A 12,014-nucleotide genomic window follows, 5' to 3' on the forward strand; every position below is an offset into this window, starting at 1 on the left:
TGACATGTTGTGGGGTTGTTAACCAATGTCATAAAACAATATGTGTACTACTGTTTCATGAGAATCTATTTGTTCTGTAAACCTTCACCTGAAGTACAATAAAAAAAAATTTAAAAAAAAAATGTAGGTGATCCTCCTGAGATCAACAGGGACATAGATTTGCAAGTTTCTGATACTCACTATGAAGAGTTATGTTCCCAGAAAAAACTCAGGAAATGAAACACTCTTATATCTTATCACCAAGTCTCACCACAAATTATGAAATATTGCCTTTAAGCAGTGCTACAAATAGCTATATGTTTTAGTCATAGCTGTCAGCTATAAAATTTCCTTAAATGAGAAGGAATATTCTCACAAACAGTGCATCCACACCCACCACATCCATTTCATCATACCCTTTTTGTCTTTAACACTTTACAACCTGGCTTCTATTTCTTTAACTGTTTTTTATTTCATTTTGTATGCTTTTATAATGTATTTTATTTTATTTTTGTTGTTGAGAATATACACAGCAAAATATACACCAATTCAACAGTTCTACGTGTGCAATTTAGTGACACTGATTACATTCTTCAAGTTCTGCAACCATTCTCACCCTTCTTTTCTGAGTTGTTCCTTCCCAATTAACATAAACTCACTACCCCCTAAGGTTTTTATCTAATCTTTCAAGTTGCTGTTGTCAATTTGATCCCATATAGATAGACCTTAAAAGAGCACAATGCTCAAGGCAGACGTTCTTTACTAGTTAAGCTAAACTATTGTTTGGTTTTAAGGAGACTTCAGGGGATATTTTTGGTTTAAAGTTTAAGGATTATCTCAGGGTAATAGTTTCAAAATGTCTTAGGCTGGGTTCTCTAGAGAAGCAAAACCAGTAAACCATATAAATATATATATATAGAGATTTATATCGAGGAAATTGCTCACGTGGTTGTAGAGGCTGGAATGTCCCAAGTCCGTGGGTCAGACAGGAGGCTTCTCCTGGCTCACAGGCCCCCATCCATAAAACCACTCAGAAGAAAATTGCATTCATATGGGGGCCAGAGCAACAGTAGGCTATGTCTGAATTACAGAAAGCAGTCTAACTCTCCCTGCCTTTAGGTCCTTATTATACATTCAGACATGATTTTGGAGGTGTCTGCAACACGTGCTTGTGCATACTGGAGCTTATGGCAAAAACCTGGTGGCCTGTGGTGCAATGAATTACTTAATGTGGCCCTTCTAGCCATGGTCTTTGTGATCACACACAATGATTGGGTGGGACTATGCAAATAAGGCATATGGAACTTGTGAGCATTGGGGTTACGTGTCACCTTGGCTAGGCCATGATTCCCAGTATTATGTAGTTCTCCTCCATTTTATGTGTTGTGGATCCTGACCTCTACATGTTGATGAGGCAGGACTGGTGTGGGGTGTGTCTTGAGTCACAGCCTTGCAGGAGGGTGTGACTCAAACCCCAACCTTACTCAAGTTACACCCTTTCCTGGAGTGAGGCCTACCTAAGGTATATGTGTGGATGCCCTAGCGGGGTTCTCTCTCTCTGCATCTGGATCCTGTGTCAGGGTCATGATCATTTAACTCCCAGTTCTTGGGACTTGAGCCAGAGGCTTGCCATGTGACCTGCTGATTCTGGGATTTGCTGGCCTCCACATCCCCTTGGGTAGGCGGTCTATTGTCTCACCTGATTTGCCAACTTCTGCAGCCTCATGAGCCAGCAGCCTGTGGTCTGAACTGCAGGTTTGGGTTTGTCAGCCCCTACAGCCATGTGGCCCAGGAGAAGCCTACTCTTGACCCACAGATTTGGGACTTGCCAGCCTCCACAACTGCTTGAACCATTTCCTTGATATGATTTGTGAGTGCTGTGACACGTGGCAGCAAATTACAGAACCCAAAGACGGGAGACAGAGTACTGAGGGGAGGAGGAGTAGTTGATGTTAGAGATGATGGAGTGGGACAACAATTTGGAAAAGCTGGACATTTGGGAAATCTTTAACCTTCACCTCATAGGAACCAGCTTTGTGCTGATCCTTATAAAAGAAATTATTTATTTACACAGGCATAGAGGTTAGGGTTTATACCACATATTTTGGGAGAACATAATCCAATCCATAACAGATATTAAACTATGGATGTTCTTATCATCTCAAATTTAATATGCTTAAAAACAAGCTCAGACTTCTGTTTCTAGAAAGATGGAATAGATATACGTTCACCTGTTCTTCCTGCTAAATACAACTAAAAATCCTATACACTATATATAAGTTAAACATAAGAAGACTCTGAAAGGTGGAACAAAGAAAGCAGACCAGCTAGAGACTCCAGGATTCAAGTGACATGGTAGAGAGTTCCCTGGTGTCTTAGTTATCTAGCGATGCTATAACAGAAATACTCCAAGTGGATGGCTATAACAAACAGAAATTTATTCTCTCAGAGTCCAGGAGGCTAGAAGTCCAAACTCAGGGTGCCAGCTCCTAGTTAATGCTTCCTCTGTCATCAATCTTCCCCTGGTCTAGGAACTTGTCAGTGCAGGGACTTGTGGTCCAAAGGACACACTCCTCTCCCAGCACTACTTTCTTGGTGGTTTGAGGTACTTCTCCTTTCTGCTTCCTTCTCTCTTTTATATCTCAAAAGAGATTGACTCAAGATACAACCTAATACTGTAGACTGAGTCCTTCCTCATTAACATAACTGCCTCTGATCCTGCCTCATTAATGTCACAGAGTTTAGGATTTACAACACATAGGAAAATTACTTCAGATCACAAAATGGAGGACAGCCACAAAATAGTGAGATTCATGGCCTAGCCAAGTTGACACACATTTTTGAGGGACAAAATTCAAACCCATAACACTTGGGTTTTCTCTTTGCTTATATATTTCAGACTGGATACTTAAGACACCATCAATGTAGAAACATCAAAAATCACAGACAAAGAAAATTCTGCTATTTCTAGTTAAAAAAGAGGCAGCCTATTAAGACAGAAAACTTGTAGACAATAACAACTCTACTCCAGTCAAACGCCATGGAAAAAACTGGGCTCCACTATCATGGATAGAATTGTGTTCCCTAAAATATGTGTCAACTTGGCTAGGCCATGATTACCAGTATCGTGTGGTTGTCCTCTGTTTTGTAATCTGATGGAAGTTTCCTATGTGTTGTAAATCCTAATCTCTACTTGTGGTTAATGAGGCAAGATTAGGTTATGTTGAAGAGGATTAGGGTGGGATGCAACACCCTTACTTAGGTCACAGCCCTGATCCAATGTAAGGGGAGTTTCCCTGGGATGTGGCCTGCACTACCTTTCATCTTATAAGAGAAAAAAGGAGAGAGAAGTGAGCAGAGAGAGAGAGGGACCTCATGCCACCAAGAAAGAAGCACCAGGAGCAGAGTGGGTCCCTTGGACCCGGGGTCCCTGTGCTGAGAAGCTTCTAGATCAGGGGAAGATTGGTAACAAGTACTGACAGAGAGAGAAAAAGTCTTCCCTGGGCACTGGTGCCCTGAATTTGGACTTCTAGCCCCCTAAACTGTAAGAGAATAAACTTCTGTTTGTTAAAGCCATCCACTTGTGGTATTTCTGTTATAGCAGCACTATATAACTAAGACACTCACCTCTACCCAAGTCAGCAAAGGCTGATGGGGTGACAGGGAGCCTAGATTCCCACCCTTGCCAGTGTGTAATGAATCACCCAACTCTTTCTTCTTCCCCCTGCTGGAATGGTGTCAGAAAAAGATAATTAGGGAGCCAGAACATTTATCCCTGAGAGCCAGTAATGAAGTCCCTGACCCACCGCAGCATCAGTGAAGACCATGTGAAGAGCAATAATAAGGCATCCCTCTCTCTCCTAGGTAGGGTGATATCAGTGAAGGTCTAGTGGGAAGCCTGAACTCACTTCCACCCAACAATAACAAGAAGGCTCTTTACCTCTTGCGTATCAACAGAGGTTGAGTGGGGGAACCTGGACTCCCAGCCCCATCTAGCAGTAATGAAACAGCATCCCTCCTTCACCCATTGAAGCGGTGTGAGAGGAAGCCTGCTAAAACATAAGATTTAAATAAGCTCTAGAGTCTTATTACATAATACCCAAAATGTACAGATTTCAATTGAAAATCACTTGACATACCAAGAACCAGGAAGTTCTCAAGCTGTATAAGAAAAGACAATCAACAAACGCCAAGATGACAGAGATGTTAGAATTATCTGACAAGAATTTTAGAGCAACTATTACAAAAACACTTTGACAATTACAAACATACGTGATACAAATGAAAATATAGACGTCTGAGCAAAGAAATAGAAAGTCTAAGCAAAGAAATGGAAGCCTTAAAGGAGAACCAAAAGGAAATTTTAGAGCTAAAAAATACAATAATAAAAATAAAAACTTGATGAACGTACTCTACCACAGAATGGAGAGACCAGAGGATTGAATCAGTGCAATTAAAGACAGAACAATATAAATTGCCCACTCTCAACAACAGGGAGAAAATAGACTAAAAAAAAAAAAAAAAAAAAAGAACAGAGGCTCGAGTCCATGTGGAACTATAACAAAATACTTAACATCTGTGCTATTTGAGTTCCTGAAGGAGCAAAGCAGGAGAGTATGATTGAAAAAGTATTCAAAGAAATAATGTCTGAAATTTCCCCAGATTTGACAAAAGACATAAATCTACAGATTCAAGAAGCTAAGTGAACTCCAAACAGAATAAACCCGAAGAAATCTATGCAAAAACATAACATAGTCAAACTTCTGAAACTAAAGACAAGAAAACATCTTAAAAGCAGCCAGAGAGAAATGACACATTATTTATAGGGGGAAAACAATTCCAACAACAGCAGATTTCTCATCAGAAACCATGGACGTCAGAGAGAAGTGGCATGTTTTTTAAGTGCTGAAAGAAAAGAACTGTCAATCCAGGATCTTATAGCCTGTGAAAACATCTTCAGGAATGAAGGAGAAATCAAGACATTCTCAGATAAAGGAAAACTAAGATATTTTGTCACCAGAAGACTTATCTAAAAGAATGGCTAAAGGAAGTTCTCTTAACAGAAAGGAAAGATAAAAGAAAGAATCTTGGAACATCAAGAAGAAAGAAGGGAGAACACCCACCACAAGGGCAGAAATATCAATAAATATGGTAGATTTACCTTCTCCTCTTGAGCCTTCCAAACTGTGCGATGGTTGAAGAAAACATTACGGCACTATTTCATGTGGCTCTCAATGTATGTAAAGCAAGCATCTGGGGATATAAACAGAAATAAGGTTTCTACATTTCACTTGAACTGGTAAAAAACAAGTTCAGTGTGTCAGATTCAGTGCTGTGCATTCACCGAACCAGATTCTTTTCCTCCTTCTCTTGATCACATCACCAAGATTCTCTTGTAGTTGCTGGGGTCAAACGATCATTTTTGGCCTGTGGAATGTGGGTGGAAGTGACTTATGTCCCTTTCCAGCCTGACAATCCTCCACACTTTCTCTTCTCTTTTTATCTGCCAACTGGATACAGAGACCCCACAGTGACCTCTGAGGCTGTGAAAGATGTCAAAGCCACCCGACTTAATATGGTATGTGGAAATAAAGCTTTTTAAATTTCTTGAAATAAAATTGGGGGTGGGGGTCATTTGATTAATACCCTGAGCAGCCACATCTGTTTTGTGTCTTGATGTGCTCCTGCTTACCCACTTGAGGAGGTTCAGATGTCCTACTCAACATCTGCTTGCCTGGGAAGTGACTTCCGTTTATTCACTGCCTTTAAGGCCCCAATGCTTCAGGACCACATCAGCCATTTCTTATACAAATGTTGAAAGAATTTACACTATTAGCAATACTGATTGGTCTAGAACTATATTGATGTAGATAATACAAATCATCGGATACTTGAGATCAGAAGCTCAAGCAAACAGAGTAATTCGATGTTATAAAAACAGAGTTAATAGATGAAGTAGGTGATAATTAAAAACAAATCTCAGCAAATGTCAAAAGACATTCCATTGGCACCACAGCCTCCACCAGACTGAGTCCAGCACAACTGGATGAAGCCTGGCTACCACCACTGACTGCTCTGACAGGGATCACAACAGAGGGTCCTGGACAGAGCTGGAGAAAAATGTAGAATAAAATTCTAACTCACTAAAAAAGACCAGACTTACTGGTCTAACCGACACTAGAGAAACCTCAAGAGTACGCCCCCCAGACACCGTTTTAACTCAGTACTGAAGTCACTCCTGCCAAAGATTAGACAGGCCCATAAAACAAACTGAGAGTAAATGGGCACACCAGCCTAGGGGCAAGGATGAGGGGACAGGAAAGCTGGTGATGGGGAACCTGAGGTCAGGATATCTACCATCTAAGTAATAAGAATTCCAAAAGAGACAAAAGGAATGGATGAGTGAGTGTATGTGGTAGGAAGAATAATGGTACCACAAAGATGTCCATGTCCTAATCCCTAAAATCTGTGAATATGTTACTTTGTATGGCAAAAGGGAATTTGCAGATGTGATAAATTAAGGATCTTGAGATGGGAAGATCATCTAGGTTGGCCCAATATAATCACCCCAGTTGCAGTTGAGTTGATTCCAACTCATGGCAACCCCAGGTATGCAGAGTAGAACTGCCCTCCATAGGGTTTCCAAGGTTGTGACCTTTCAGAAGCAGATTGCCAGGACTTTCCTCCAAGGCACCTCTGGGTGAATTCAAATTGCCAATAATTTCAGTTAGTAGTAGTAGTAGTGCTTAACTGTTTGCGTCACCCAGGGACGGCCACCAGGTGGAGGTGCCGGGGAGGCAAAAGTATCAGAATCAGGGAAGAAAATGTGACTACGGAAGCCAAGGTCAGAGAAAGAGAGAGAGATTTGAAGATATAAGGCTGCTGGCTTTAAAGATGGAGGAAGGAGCCAAGAGCTAAGGAATGCAGATGGCCTCTAGAAGCTGAAAAAGACAGGGAAATGAATTCTCTCCTAGAGCCTCCAGAAGCAATGCAGACCTGCCAACACCCATTTTAGGATTTCTGACGTTCAGAACTGTAAGGTAATATAAACTAGTGTTTTAAGCCACTAAGTTTGTTGTAAAGCAGCAATAGTAAACTAACACCGTGTAGAAGGATGTTTTTGAGTTCTGGTTGCTCAAATCCATCCCCCTTCCTAACAGTAACTGGATGTTCTTGTGGAAATGACTCTCTCCCCCAAAGTCATTAGTGTTGGTGGGAAGATAATTTCTGGTGCCTACATTCCACCGTGAAAGCCAAGTGTGCAAGATCCTTTGGTCCAGCTGTATTGGACAAAGTTCAGTCAATAGAATCTCTCTCCAGGGACTTTAAATCTTGACAAGGGAAATATTTGGAAGTCATTTTAATTTTAGCAATTGTGTCCTGATCAGAATATTCCTGCTAGAAGACAGTTGATGCATTTTCCGTTTCATATTATATTATTTTTGTAATAATAATAATATTATAATAATTATTTAACAATAATAAACAAACTATTACTTATTGCACCTTACACTACTAGTTGCCACCTGTCTTAGTCATCTAGCGCTGCTCTAACAGAAATACCACAAGTGGATGGCTTCAACAAAGAGAAATTTATTTTTTCACAGTCTAGTAGGCTAGAAGTCCAAATTCAGGGCATCAGCTCCAGAGGAAGGCTTTCTCAGATGGCTCTGGAGGAAGGTCCTTGTCATCAATCCTCCCCTAGACTCTGAGCTTCTCCACCCAGGAACCCCGGGGTCCAAAGGACATGCTCTACTCCTGGCACTGCTTTCTTGGTGGTACAAGGTCCCCAACTCTCTGCTTGCTTCCCCTTCCCTTTATCTCTTGTAAGATAAAAGGTGGTGCAGACCACACCCCAGCGAAACTCCCTTTACATTGGATCAAGGATGTGACCTTAGCAAGGGTGTTACAATCCCACCCTAATCCTCTTTAACATAAAGTTGCAATCACAAAATGGAAGATAACCACACAATTCTGGGAATCATGGCCCAGCCAAACTGATACACACATTTTGGGGGGGATATAATTCAGTCCATGATACCACCCTATATCCATCATCAACTCCCTCCTTACTAATGGAACCCTGATTTTACTCAGGTCAGTGACTACCCAGGGAAAAAAAACCTACATTTCTCATCTCACTGGTAACTAGGAGTCGCTGTTTGATACATGTCCGGTTGATGAGATATATGCATCCCTTGGAAGGATTTATGGGAAAGTTTTGCGGTTTCACATAGACGTTCCCTCTTCTGCCATTTCTTTCTTTCTGCCATTTGTGCCCATGAAGTGACGAAAATAAAATAAAATCCAGATGCTAAAATATTAATTGGAGTATAGACTAATTGGCTGTGATAAAGAGATCCAAAATTCAGTATCTTGAATAATAAGTTTATTTCTCTGTCTCTCGAGATAGGCAGTTCAGAACTCTGCCAATTGCAACATGGCTTCCATCTCTGTGACCAAATCATTTACTTCACTTCTCAGCATCTCATGGTCTTTAGGGAAAGAAACCAGGAAAGCACACACCCTGATGAGGGCAAGTCCAAGAGTAGTACACATAATTTTTACTCATATCCCATTAGCCAATGATAACATGACCTAACCTAGCTGAGAGAGAGGCTGGGGAATGTAGTATTTAGAAGGGACGCTATAGACACAAATGCGACTATTACGAATGGAAGAAAAGGAACCAAAAAAAAAAAAAAAGATTTGACTCACTAAAGACAGCACAGAAAAGACAGAGAAGGCTTCTTGGTCCCTGATGGCATTGTAGAAGTCCATTCTAGCCTAAACTGCCTTCCTACGTGAGGAAAAAATATCTCTGTTTGATTAAGCCTCATTTGGATTCTCTATCGCATGCAGCCAAATGCAATTTCCGACTCATCTATTTATAATGTGCATAATGCCATATAGACATTATCTGATTTCATCTTAACCCTAAAAAGTCAGTACTACTATTATCCCCATTGTACAGACAATTGTGTCCTGATCAGATATTCCTGCTAGGAGACAGTTGATGCATTTTCTGTTTCAAAGAAACAGAGGATTCAGTGACTTGCTCAAGGTCATACAGTTAACGGAAGAATCAGGTTTTGACAACTAGGTTTGATTGCTTCTTGGGGGCGCTATTTTAAACAATTTTAATTGCCTCCCTGCTTTTTGGCTTGATCACTCGGTGCAGCCTTAATACATGAACTAACTATTTAGTTCGCTATTCTGCTTCCTGAAGCAATGTAAAGAGATGGCAGCTGGGGAAGTGAGATCGATAGGGGGAGCAGTGGGAGGATGCAGGTTGTGATTTATAGTCTTAGTTCTGCCTTTAACTGGTCTAAACACGTCTCTTCCCCTCTCTGAGTACCCATTTCCTCATATGCAAAAGGAGGGAGTTGGATTGGATGATTTCCATGGTTCCTTCCTTCTTAACATCACTGTTAGCTGGACGTCAAGGGTACTGGGGGAGCTGAGGGGGGAAGGAAAAAAATAAAAGCATTTGATTGAGGACAGTTGTGGTGGGTGGAGAACAAAAGTGGAAGATAGAAAACTCATGAATGAAGCTGTGAAATAGGGAAAAGGGATAAAAGCAAAGACTGGGGAAATCGTCCAGGGATGTGAATATATGATGGGGATCTCTTGGCTCACAGTAAGAGTGTTTAGAATCAAACAAACTCCAAACCAAACATTTATTGATTCTTTATGTTCTAAAAGAACACGTGGATATTTAGCACAAGAGTCCTGAACATTCTTAAAGTTTGAGACTTCTAGTTCTTCCAGTAAAATCCACTTGTATTTTACCAGTTCTGTCAGCTTAACATTTTGAGTTATCATTCTCTTTACTTAAAACAAGGTACATTAATCATTCTTCCATAGTAAGGGATTTCAAGTGATCCCTTTCCTCAATGTAGGAATGAAACTAAAATATCCTAAATCCTAGCTGCCTACATCTCTTGTATTGAGAGAAGCCAGTCACTTGTCTTCCTCTAACTAGTCTCTCTGGTGTCATGATGAGCATCTTCTCCTATCGTATGACATAAACCAAGAAAACACCTCTTGCCATCAAGTCGATTCCTACTCATAGCGGCCCTGTAGGACAGAGTAGAGCTGCCCCACAGGATTTCCAAGGAGAGGCTGGTGGATTCTAACAGCCAACCTTCTGTTAGCAGCCGTAGCTCTTAACCACTGCACCACCAGGGCTCCAACATATGACAAACCAGTGTCTTGTTACCTGAATGAGGGACAATGATATGATCTGAAACATTCAGGAGAAAAAGCATAAGCTTTCGACTACACTCTTACCAGAATTGTAACTTTGGCCACATTAGTTAACTACTCTGAGCCTCAGTTTCCCTGGTCTGTAAAATGGGAATAATACTGCATGTTTATCAAGGAGGATTGACGATGATCAAATGAAATAACATTCACAAAGCACCTGACCAGAATGAGGCCCTGTTAAAATGGTAGGTGTGATTATTATTTTCTTGCGAACCAGAATCACTCTCTTTACAGAGCTTATAACCTCAAAGGGGATGAAGATCAGATGATTCCCCTTCAGGGCAGGGGCTGCTATGAGGTGCACTTTAACCAGAGAAAAACTTACAGATATGTACACCCTGATTTAAAAGAAAAAAAATATCCCAGACAGTTCCACTTCTTGCTCCTGCCTGGTGGTTCCCGCCTAGTGGCTCCCGGGACTGTAAACCATCACATACGGAAAATGTCAGGCAGAAGGAGTTACAAAGTAGATTCTGAAATTTCACTCCCTTTAATAGTCCTGTTCTACAAACGTCATGCTAACATCACAGCTGTCTGGTGTCCCACCCTCCCATCCGTCCCCCACCTGCACACCCACCCAGTTACGTGGTGAACACGTAACTGACAAGACCACACCTGGTGCCTTTCAGAGGAAGCGTTCTCAGCAGGGCATTTGAGCTGAAAGGAGAATTGTAGGACTCCTTCAGAGAAAAAACAGAGGCCAGGTTTTGCAGAGTGCTTTGAAGATGAAGAACACAGAAACTAGCCTCCTTAGCAGACATTGGTCATCCCATGAGCCCGTTGAGCAAGTGTCTGTAAGGCTCTGGATAAACTCTTTTGACGTAAGTGACAGGATTCTTGGACTTAAAAGGAAAAATGTTGCAAAAGGAAATTCTGAACTGCTTCCACTGCTGCTTGGAATTGAAAGTGTGGAAAGAAATCCACTTACTGAAAACAGCATGAGAGAACTTCAGGGCAAAATTGAGCAATATTTTCTCTCCCTTTCAATATAAGGGTATGACTGCAGAGGGATCCTTTCTCTGAATCTTCTACACTTAGCTTTGGGGGAAGAGGAAGGACTTTGTGAGCTGCAGTCTGATCATCTACAAGCAATGAGATTTATTGGTCTTCCTCTAGACAGATTCTGGATTTCTGTAGAAGAGCATCCTGCCGCTCATAGAAGAACTAGAAAACATTTTGCTGCAGCTTTCTACTACTTATATGAGTAAGAATGTTTTCTTCTTGTATAGCAAGCATAAAGAGCGAGAACAGAAATGGTCTCATTTGAAAAAAAAATCGTGTCTGCTTATCTCAGGTTAACCTAGAATTGAATACTTGTGCAGCAAAAAGCCAAGCAAGGGTTTTATATTAAAGTAAAATTCACTCTTTTTTTTTTAAATGATTATACTTTAGATGAGGGTTTACAGAACAAGTAGTTTCTCATTAAACAGTACACATATTGTTTTAGACATTGGTTAACAACTCCACGACATGTCAACACTCTCCCTTCTCCAACTTGGGTTCCCTGTTACCAGCTTTCCTGTCCCCTCCTGCCTTCTGGTCCTTGTCCCTGCACTGTTGTGCCCCATTAGTCTCGTTTTGTTTCGTGGGGCTGTCTAATCTTCGGCTGGATGGTGAACCTCGGGAGTGACTTCATTACTGAGCTAAAAGGATGTCTGGGGGCCATACTCTCAGGGTTTCTCCAGTCTCTGTCAGGCCAGTCATAAAATTCATTCTTTACATTTAGTTTCAAAAAAACAACACATTTTATGCAAGAAATATAATAA

Source organism: Trichechus manatus, unplaced genomic scaffold (assembly GCF_000243295.1).
Source record: "Trichechus manatus latirostris isolate Lorelei unplaced genomic scaffold, TriManLat1.0 scaffold00145, whole genome shotgun sequence".
In the NCBI taxonomy this organism is placed as follows: Eukaryota; Metazoa; Chordata; class Mammalia; order Sirenia; family Trichechidae; genus Trichechus; species Trichechus manatus.